We start from the raw sequence: 11,728 nt of genomic DNA on the forward strand, positions 1-11,728 counted from the left end.
AGGGGGTGATTCTTGGACCTATTCCAAGAAAAGAAGTTTCCATGAACATATGTCCCAAACGTCTTAGCTTTTGAGATACAGGGTGTTAAAGTTTTCAAAAAAAAATAGTTTTTAATAATAACTTAAACAATATTATAGAGATGTTTATGAAATTTAGTACATGTAATGTAATGCCTTAATACATTTATTATGCATTAAGGCGCATTTTTTGCTGTGCAAAAAAATTTTCTCGGTCAGTGGCGTCCCTACAGGTCTTATAATGAATATTGTGTGTGAAAAAAATACTATGCTACTGCTTTTTTTTAAATAAAAATATTCTTGGAATCCTCAATCATTTTTTAGTAACTTTGAGCTCTTTATTTTTTTTTTGTCCGATGGATGGTTTTCACTTAAAAAAATAAACAATTTTACTTCCCTAAAAATCTGATGCGGTGTGAAAATGTTTGATAGTCGATTGCAAATGTGTCAAGCAAATTAAGGGATCAGATTTATTAATTTAAATAATTTCAAAAATACTTATATTTTTAATGCTTTTAAAAAGTAAATGGGAGTAAAAAAGTGCCGGTACGCGTCTTTAGGTTTGTTCTCACAGCAGTAAGAACAAGTTTTCGACAAATAAACATGCGCACTAGAGTAAAATGCGTTCGCACAGAAATTTCTGATCAATTTCGAGTCAAAAGTGTGATACTTAAAAAAGTTTGGTTTTTAAACAAATTTCTAATCGTCAGCCGATAGACAGTCTGACAACTTAGAATTAATCAGAATTTTCTGATTCCGACACAGACTTAAAGATTTCCTTAAAGGACGGATAAGACCCAAAGATCAAAACTATTTGGATGAAACTGTGTCCCAATTTAATAGAGTAGAATTTCTGGACGATTTTAGATGCTGAGCTCGGTGCTATTACACCATACTTTTTGTACCCTAAAACAAATTTAGATATAATTAGTAATTCCAGTAGAGCGAGTCGGGTATCACTGGTGGCTAAATTTATTTAATTTTTGTTCATATTTTATTTCTTTTACCATTGTCATAAAAAAGTGAGGTTATTTTTCTTGCTCTTCTTCTTTTAAATTGGACTCCACTCGACCCGTGTTTGATTTTCGCACACACGGTTTCAGATCGATCAGAAGTTGTAATATCTTATGCATGCGCATCAAGAATGTTAGAAGAATGTTTCAAGCTTGTTAGAAATTTGCAGTGAAAACAAACCTTTTATTTAATGTAAATAAAGCGCGGAGTCGCCTATGCATGTTTCTTATTGCTATTGGGCAACGAGCTGTGATTTTAAATGTCAAATTGTTAAAAACCATCACAACGCGTCATTTATTTAATTTTTAAATAGTTATTTCGTTTCCACGCTATTTTTCTGAATATCATTAATGTCAAATTATACCATTGAAGAAATGGCAGCAAAGCATTTCGTATATAGCCTCGCCGATGTTAAGGCGACAGAAGCCAGACGTATTTATCAGGAAAGGTATCCGTTCATCGTCGACTTAGGGAAACTGGTTGTTTCAAGAAAGGTACTCCGGACGTTAGACCTCGAACTGTCAGAACCCCTGAAATTGAGAACGCGGTGCTACAAGCAATCGAAGAACACCCTGAGACGAGTACGAGGAAGATCGCGAGAACTCATGATGCATAATATCTGTCATTGCTTGGCGCATTTTTGTTGATTTTTTTATTATACCCATCCATATTTTAAGAGTACAGGCAGTTTCTGCAGCGAGTGAAATTCTGTCAGTGGTATCTCCAGAATATTATACTAAATTCGCAGTTTGAGTTACAGATTTTGTTCACAGACGAAGGAAATTTTTCTTAGAACGCTATTCAAAATTTTCACGACAATCATTTGTGGGCAGAAGAAAACCTCCATGCCATAAAGGAAACTCATTTTCAACACCAATTTTCGGTTAATATTTGGGCAGGAATTATTGGTGACTACCTAATAGGCCCATTTTTTCTACCAGGGCGCCTTGATGATCGGTCATATTTACAGTTTCTCAAAGAAGAACTGCTTGGGCTTCTGGAAGATGTGCCACTTCTGTTAAGAAATCGAATATGGTACTTTTGGTTAGTTACTTATAGTTTTTCAATTTCTATCTTTGTCCTAATTCTAAATTCGTCTTGTTGATGCCTTGGCATTTTAACAACAATAATAATAATAATAAGTCTTTTTATTTAAATCCAAAAAAAAAAAAACAAATACATACATACATAGTTAAACATACATAGAAAATAATGGCAGCTTTACTCAAAGTATGCTCCGCGAAATCTCCGGTAGGGCTCCGCCAGCAGTCATAATAAATGAATGCATGTATTAAAGTCTACCATATAAGAATAAAGTTACCTAAGATAAAAATAAACAACCAAAACAAAACGCCTACTTATAGGTGTTACTGGTACATACAAAAATTAAACGTATGTATTATTAAGTAAATGCCCGACCTATTAAATCGAAATGTTACAGCGTTACTCGTACGCTACCAATCGCCCCCGGACTAAGCAATCGAATGACCTCGGTTCGTCGCGCTGTTTCTCGTGCTCGTGCGTCGACGCGTACTTCGGAGAAAATCGTCTGGCTCTCCGAAATTTCTGAGGAATTCGAGATGATTCGATGGTTGATGGTATAATATAAAGGAGGATTGTTTGGTGCGGAGAATTTATTAATCAAGCAACGTACCGCAAAATTTACTCACACCGCGCTCAGTATTTTATGTTCGCTTGTCTTGTTGTTGTTCATAGTGGTTGTAAAATCTTGTATTTCGTGCGTCAAGAGATACTATTTGTCATAAAATTAACTAAATCAAATTAGTGTTGAAGAAAAATGGAGCGCAGGCTTAAAGGTGTTGCAAAAAATGTGGTTCGATTGGATGATGCGTCAAATTCAAATCAAGGTTATATGACGGCGTCAAGTTCTAGTTTTATGGTTTCAAGTTCAAGTAGTAAAACATCTAATGACACACTTAAGTTAAAAAAACGAGAGTATGACAAATTATACATTAATCTCGGATTTGTTGATTCCAACGGCTCACATCTTTGTACGTTGTGCAGCAAACTCCTTTTTAATAGTTCGATGGTACCTGCTAAGATGCGCCGATATTTACAAACTGTACATCCCGACTTCAAAAACAAGAGTAAGGAATTTTTTCTAAAATAACTAAAAATAAATTTTAAATACTTGATTTAATATTATTTAAAACCAAAAATATATATAAACCATAGTTAAACGTCAAATAAAAAAAAATAATTAACCATAAATAAATAAACAATCAGACTACACTGTAGAATTATAACGTTAAAATTACATACCAACTAAAATAAATATTTTGCAACCTGTGTTAGATGGCTTCAGCTCCTTTAGTCTCCTTTATGCGTCAGTCCATATATTACATTTTTCTTACTAACTCCCGTTTACTATGCCCACAAACACTATTAAGTGTCCTAAACTTCAACTTAATTAAACATCGACGACTGGAGCTTTTAGCATAATTCTTCTGGTTAAGTTTTTCTTCATCACTCGACGATAAGCCTTTCTGAGTTTAAGAAAACTATTATTACTAGTGCCCCAACAATTATATAAAGTAACACACGTATATCAGTTTAGACATTTATGCTCTACCCTTCCACGATAAAATTGGAATTTACCATACCTGTGTCCGTTAGTTCGGCATGGTTGGAGTTGGTCGTACCCATTTTAAGACGAATCCAAAGTTACAGACTATAAACTTTTGTTATTGTACGCCATACTTCACTGTATACACACTGTATAATTTTATGATTAATTCATCGTTTTAATAGATACTATACTTTTTATGAAACTCACAACTTTTTAATTCTAAAAACAAAACCGATGTATTTTGGCACTGGCAGGATCACCATGTAAAAGAATCATTTTACCTATTAATCCAATTCAATGAAAATGCCAAAATGTTCTACATCTTAACAAATTAACAAATTAAACAAATTGACCAATATCATAATGTGTTGACAAAGCGTGGTACCAATAAACATTTTACTAGGTGATGGTCTCGATGTAAATTAGAACACATGCGGTATTGGTACGCAAATACAAAACAAGTAATATTCCTAACTAGGTTAAAACATTATACTCTGTCCTATTATTTACAAGTACCACATTCCTATATAATCTTTTTTAAAAATGTTTCCTCCCCAATGACAAATGTAGTTGCGACAAATAAAGTAAAGGGGCAATTTTCCGAGAAAGTGTTTTCCGAAATGCGTGCCTCTTTACAGTGATTAATGGAGGGTCCCAGATTTTGGCAAAAACCTGTCAACAGCTGTAATCTGCCGCGGCGAAAGGCAAGAAGCGCCTCGGGAAAAAACAATAATTCATGTTGGGCGGTAACTATTTCAGGAAAAAAAAATTCTGTATAAAATTTGCGAATGCATCTAATTTTCTATAAAAATAATACGGAGGCAGCAGCATCTTTTAGTGCGGTTTTCTTTTTCCCCCCATTAGGTGGAATATTTTAGCACTTCATTTGTCAGGAAAAGTTAAAGCCCGCTTGAACTGCCAAGAGCGAGTCTGAAATTTACGTACGTCCACACCCCCTTAACGCCGTGAATTCCGGAAACAGAACGTACAAAAAGAACCCATAAGATATAGCCAAAAGTTCTTAAGGGCTACAATAGTGGGCCCGGCCTGATTTATAAGGCATTTCTATTAAGAATTTTTGGCATATAATAGGTATAAATTGGAATTGTCCGGGGGTAAAATATGAGAGCTTCCCATGAAAACTTTTCGTAATTTAATTCTTCTGGGTTCAATGGTGAACTTTTTTGATAAATTGCGTTAGGGCGTAAAATCAAAAAATATTTATTTTTTACCATTAAACTTATGGGATTTATTAATAAATCGAGTTCGAATGTTAACCTTTTTTCACAAATCAATCTCTACGTTCTAAGCTAAATTTATATCGTGACATATTTATTTGGCGATTCATAAAAGTGGAGACGAACATAATGAATGCTTGCCTTAGAAAGAGCATCGGCAAATCAATTTTAGTCCTGAAATTCCTAGTGTGGGATATTACTTATATAGTTCAGTCCCTTTTATTGTAACGCCTGCTCCGGTATATGGTCTTATATACGAGTAGGCGACATACAAGTTACAAAAGAATTTGTGATGATAAAGTGATGTAGCTGCTATAAGTTGCAATTTTTACCCTTATTAAAATGCGTCACGTATTATTCTATTTCTGGAAAGAAGATCGCTATTAGTAAAGGGCTCGATATCCTCGTTATTTTGAAATATCTAAAAAAAAATATAGTTCAAGGCGGTTGAAGTGGGTATTAAGAAATTCAATGGGTAAAACCTTTAATGTAGTAAAATATATCATAAAAATAACCTAAGTATTATATTTATATATATTATGCTACTAAACCTACATTGTCTGTACGATAACAGGAATTTGTGATAGATCTATCCATCAGGTAGTACTTAAATTAAGTCATTTCTATCTATACAAAATGCAAATGCTTCAGGAATTGTTTGAAGAAGACCTTGATCGAAGAATGAAATGGAATGAATGGAAATGTTGGAAACCACCATTCAACCTAAAATTGTTGAAGAAATAGAAAATCAGTTGAATGTTCCTGGAAGTAAGAACCCAAACGAAGATCTATTACATTTCAACAAGATAGTGCGCCACCTCACTATGTTCTTTCTGTGAGGCAATTCTTACTTAATGCGTCGAGATTAGTAAATTAGAAGAAGAGATTCAATATAATGGCCGGCGTAATCACCAGATTTAACACCCCTCGACATTTTTCTCTAGGGTTACTCGATGATCTTCGATAATGGATTATTACAGAATGTGCACCTATTCCAAAAAGTATTTCATGATGTGAGAAATGAATTTGAAAATAGATTATGCTTTTATTTGGCCTTAAGTGGAATGGATTTTGAGCATCTCATTAAATGAAATAAAACTTAAAAATAAAAACCCTTAAATTTAAGGTATCACAACAGAGGTGGTATCTTTTAAATTTTTGGGTTTGCGGTGCATTGTTGGGCCCAAGGTGACTAACCCTAAGCAATAGGATGTTTTAAAAATCATTAATTTTTGATTCTTCAATTAATTGTTGAATAACTACTTCGTTACTTTTAAAGCGTAGTAAGTTTATGTTGATTAAACAGTTAGCAATCCATCAGAGCAAATTCTTGACCTTCATCTCCACAAAGAGTACCTTTTTTTGTTAAGAAAAATATAAAGTTTTTAGAAAATGACCTTAAAAATATTATTTACAACCCAGTCCTCTACGCTTGCAAAACCTACCCTTTCCGATTTTCCAAATAACGTTTCAGTATCAATAGTGATTTAGGGTAAGAATTTATGACAGAGGATTTTTTTTCCGATATCTTATCACGTTTTTTAAGTCTACACTTTCAAGAAAATTGTTTTTAATTCTTACTTTCACTGTCTTTAACTCATTTAATATGAACTTTAGGGAGGTTTTTTCACGCATTTACAGCCATGAATTGAATGAATGAATTGTCGATACAGTGGGCTGCCATGGCAGTTGTGCATATAGGTCTCCTGATGAACCCGTCATGCCCCACCGGGGGTTACCAGAGCTCAACGGCCTTAGAGAAACCAATAAGGCTCTCTGGTCTGAAGGAATTAAAGTCACTCGGTACACTGAAAGTGTTACCCAAGTATTTGAACCTAGCGCGCGTAAGTGCTGGGCACTCCCCGACTACATGGTCAACGGTTTTCCGACTTCCAAATTTCGCGTCTTTTTAGGTGTAGTAGATCTTTGATGAGACAGGCAGAGGGCCCACCTATGTGCGCTTTGGCGTGTCTCATACCAGGGGACTCAGTCCATCTTCGGTGGGTCCACTTGTCCAGTAGACCCTTCATTGACGCGACCGCAACGCATTTGGCGATACCAACTATGGGTTCGGGCCCCATCGGCAGATTCGCGGATCCCAGTCTGGCAAGAGAGTCCGCTTCCTCATTACCTGCATGGCCTGCGTGGCCAGGTATCCAGACAAGCTGAACCCTGCAGCCAACCTGTACCAGTTTTTTCAGGACTTTTATGCAATTTAGTACAAGCTTGGAGCTTACCTTTGCTTAATGGCAGCTCAGCTGTCCGAGCATATTGATACGACTATATTGCGGTGTCCGAGGCTTAGGATTTTCTGTCCGCATTTTAATACAGCAAATACTTCGGCCTGGAAGACATTGGCATGCTTCCCCAGCGAGTATGCCCTACTGGTATGTGGGATCCCACCACAAAGCCCTGATCCAGCTCTGTTATTTATTCTGGAGCCATCTGTGTACCAGATGGTCCCCCTATTTAGCAATGCAGGTCTGTTGGAATGCTGCCACTCCTCTCTGCCTGCAATGTGCGTCACAAATCCCTCGCAGTCCACGGTCACTGGAGCCATGCAGTCACTGCCCATCAGAAGGAGAGGACATTCCTGTATGGCCCGTGACCAAATTTTTGCGTGACCGGTCTCGCCAGCATGTAGTTCGCCGAGGACGTATAACCTGTTCGCAGTCCTCATTGCCTCGAATTTCACAACGAGGTCCAGAGGCGGAAGGCTCAGCAGAGTCTCAAGCGCTCTAGTTGGCGCCGTCCGCATGAAACCCATTATGCTGAGACATGCAAGACGTTGGACTTTGTCCAGTTGAGCACGAATTTTCGCTTTCTCCGTACATGACCACCAAACGATATGTATGTGAGAAGAGGTCTCACAATGCGCGAGTAGATCCAGTGGAGGATCTTAGGAGATAGACCCCAGGTATTGCCGAAAGCCCGCCTGCAGGCCCATAGCTCGCAGGTGGCCTTCTTCATTCTGGTGTCTGCATGATCGTACCAGGAGAGTTTGGGATCTAACTTGATTCCCAGAAACCGAACTATCCTGGAGTAATGCAGCTGCACGCCACCTAGAGATATAATAGGGGGCGTGCGAAAGTTACGTCTCCTCGTGAATAGTAAGAGCTCTGCTTTTTTGGGGTTAATTCTGAGACCCCTGAGAGGTACCATATGTCCACCATATGCAGGGCTCTCATCGTAGGCCCCCGCATTGAGGCGGCGTCTTTCCCCGGGCAAATGATTACAAGATCATCATCGTAGGCCTGTGTGTATAAGCCAGCATTGTTTTAAAGATTTATCAGGCTGTCAACCACAAGGTAGGGGACAATACTGCTCCCTGCGGGCAGCCCCTAGCCGCCAACGTTTCGACAATCTCGTTGTTGAGCTGGGCAGATACATGACGTTTCGAGAGCATGGCCTTTATCCAGCTAACCAAACAGGGTTCTCAGCCGCGGCTCTCGAGTGCTTGGCAGATTAATGCGAAAGTGGTGTTGTCTAACGCCTCTTCAATGTCTAGAAACGCACCCAGACAGGCCTTGCCACTACCCAGAGCACCCTCCACCTTCCTCGCGAGGTGGTGTAGGGCCAGGTCCGTGGATTGGCCCGCCTCATAGGCATATTGGTGCACATGAAGTGGTTTGTTGACCAGGATGCTTTCCTTAAGGTACCGATCAATCAGCCTCTCCATCGCCTTCAGCATAAAGCTGGTAAGGCTGATAGGTCGGTACGATTTGGGATCTTTAAGATCGTTTTTTTCCGGGTTTCGGAATGAAGACGACTTTCACTTGACGACATGACTTTGGGACGTAGCCCTGAGCAAGGGACGTCCTGAATAGTCTGACTATGTGTGGGGTTAGTACCTCTAACCCGTTTTGCAAAAGGCATGGATATAATACATCCAGCCCGGAGATTTAAAGAGGGGGAATGTCTTGATTGCCCATTTCACCCTCTCGTAGGTAATTATTCTTCTAGCAGTCTCGAACTCTAAGCGAATTGGAGCCCGAGAACAGCTAGGAGGATCGCGAGATGAGTTGGAGTCTGAGAAGTGAGTGCGCAGCATGACCTCCAGTGACTCCCGCTCATTGGAAGTGACAGCGACCCCACTTTAGTTCCAGGTTCCTTGGACAGTACTTTGCACAGTCGTGCTGCGAAGAGTGTATTTTCATCGTCATCGCAGAACCGCCTCCAGCACTGTCTTTTAGAGTCCCTGAGTATCTTTTTGTGCTGCCTTTGAGCTGCGTGGAACGCATCCCAGTCAGTGGCAAGCTTAGTGCGCTCAGCCCTTCTATTTTTATTCTTCATGTATTAAAAGCCACTTGCATTTCTTCAGTTTAAGTAGAATTTTTATTCTGACAGGCAACTAAAGCGTTTTTAGATATTTTTAATGTTCTTAAAAAGTTAAATCAGTAGTTTCTTTTTTTTAGCAACCATTAGAGCGATTTTGCTCTTTTTTAAAAACTTGGAGCCATTATTATTTTAAATCAGACATTCGAAGTTATTATATTTTTAATTTAGGTATTTGAAGCCATTTTACTTTTTTTCAGACAATTGGAGCCATTTTATTTTTTTTCAGGCATTTAAGACCATTCTATTTTTGTTCCAGGGATTTGCAGCTACTTTATTTATTTTTTACAAATATTTGAAGCATTTGGATCTACCTATTTTATTTTTTTCTAGATATTTAGGGCCACATAATTTTTTTCCAGTCATTCGAAGCTATTTAATTTTTTCCAGGTATTTGAAGCTATTTTATATTTTTTTAGCTATTACATGCAGACTACATTATAACACATTTTTTAAAAAAAGTAGGTTTTGACACGAATCTGTAACAATTTGTCTATGCAAAGAAAATAATAGCCTTACACTTGCCCTTGCACTTCCCCATTTACAATTTTGTTCTGCACTGCTACTTGGTTTGCCTCAGTATAAAGTGGACGAACTAGAAGTAATGCAAAATAGAGCCATAAGATTAGTATTGAAATGTGATCGTTATACTTCTGTTACTGTTATACTGCGTCTATGTTAAATATCCTAAATCTGTTATCTGTAAAACAAAAGAATTAGGTGTACTTGCTTATTTTTATAATAAAAAAAGGTCTACTACCTGAACATATTTGTCAAAAATTAAGAGTATTCGCAGATGTACACGAATACAAGAAATCGTACATTTTATTCTGGTAGATAAATGTCGAACCAGTCAAATGCACAACACTGCTTCATTCAAGGGCTTAAATGAGTTTAATAAGCTACCTAGTGACTAAACGTTGTGATAATTTGAACCAGTTGTAGTATAAGTATAGTAATAAAAGTATTAAGTTATGTATTATATATAGAATAAAACAAATGTAATTATTTCTTATTTTTTTATCATACGGTAGGTACCTACATTCTTAGATATGTTATTATATTTATAGATTAGTCAATATCCTAGTAAGGGTTCCTTAAAAAACTCCTAAACCTCCCTTAAAAAAAAAGGTAAGGGAGTAATCGGTAATTATGTTAGGGCTTATAAACATAGTTTTTCACATGAAATTAAAAATATGTCAAAAACAATTACACTAGATATAGGTACATGACATTATACACAAAATATACCTAGAATTTCACGTGGAAGCCAAAAATGTAAAAATATAGAGGGTGTTCTATTTAAAATAACGAAGTTGACATCTACTTCCGGTATAACCGGAAACGCACAACTATCAAAATCTTTTAGTTGTGTGGCTCCCATCGACTGTGCCACGTTACCAAATTTTCAAAATTTTTGAAAAATTAGTTTCTGAGATATCGATCGCGTCTATTCGTCGTGAGACACCTTGTATACTATTTTTTCCAGGCATTTGGAGCAATTTTTTTTACAAGTGTTTAAAGCTATTTATTCTTCAAGGCATTTGAAGCCATTTTAATTTTTTTCTCAGACATTTAAAGCTACTTCTTTTTTTTTAAGCACTTAAAGCAATTTTTGTTTCAGGCATTTGAAACCATTATATTGTTGGATCGATTTTTTTTGAGGCATCTGTAGTAACTTGAATTTTTTCTTTCAGACAATTCTTAAGAATATGGAAAAATCCAAAGAAGCTTTAAATGGCTATCAAGTTTTAAATTACCATTTTAACTGCCAAGTTAAAGTAGTTTCTTTTTTCCTTATAGGGCCTTGGATGCATTTTTTTATGTATTTGAAGCCATTTTACTTTTTCAACGCACGGAAAGCAATTTTTTTGATATTTAGAGCTATTTTCTAGTTTATTTTTTGTGTTTTTTACCTTTTAGGAAGTTACTATAGTTTCTAAATTTTTTACAGTCCATTAGAGCTATTTTGTGCCTATTGTGTTTCCTGTTGGTCAATTCAAATCGTTTTTTTTTTTTTTTACTTTTTGAACATAATTGAACCCATTTTAGATTTTTTCCAGGTATTTGGAGTTTCTGAAAGTAATATCTAGGTATATTTTTTGCAAAAATTTTAAGTCTTTTCAGACAGTTTTAATATTTACTTTATTTTTTTACACATAACTATTTTGAATTATTTTTTAGGCATTTTATAAAGCCATTTTTATTGGGATAACCAAATTGTAAATTAAAAAAATTACACGAAAAAGTGACGTTATACTCTTAAAAATAGCTATAACTTTCTGGGTTTAACCTCAAAAGTTTTAAGTGTTTTAAATTTTGCTTTGAAAAAATCAAAAAAAAAACATTTTATTTTACAGGTATTTTTTGTCACTTTACAAAAAATCCACATTTTTATTCATTTTTTGTATAATTACTCCTCCGCTTTAGGCATATTCTTAGAACATTGAAAGGCTAGAATTAGCATTCCCATGGAACTATGGGCAGTTTGTTTGCTTGCAACATCTCTGATGCAATGATGCTAAATGTTTAT

Source organism: Anthonomus grandis, chromosome 1 (genome assembly GCF_022605725.1).
Source record: "Anthonomus grandis grandis chromosome 1, icAntGran1.3, whole genome shotgun sequence".
Classification (NCBI taxonomy): domain Eukaryota; kingdom Metazoa; phylum Arthropoda; class Insecta; order Coleoptera; family Curculionidae; genus Anthonomus; species Anthonomus grandis.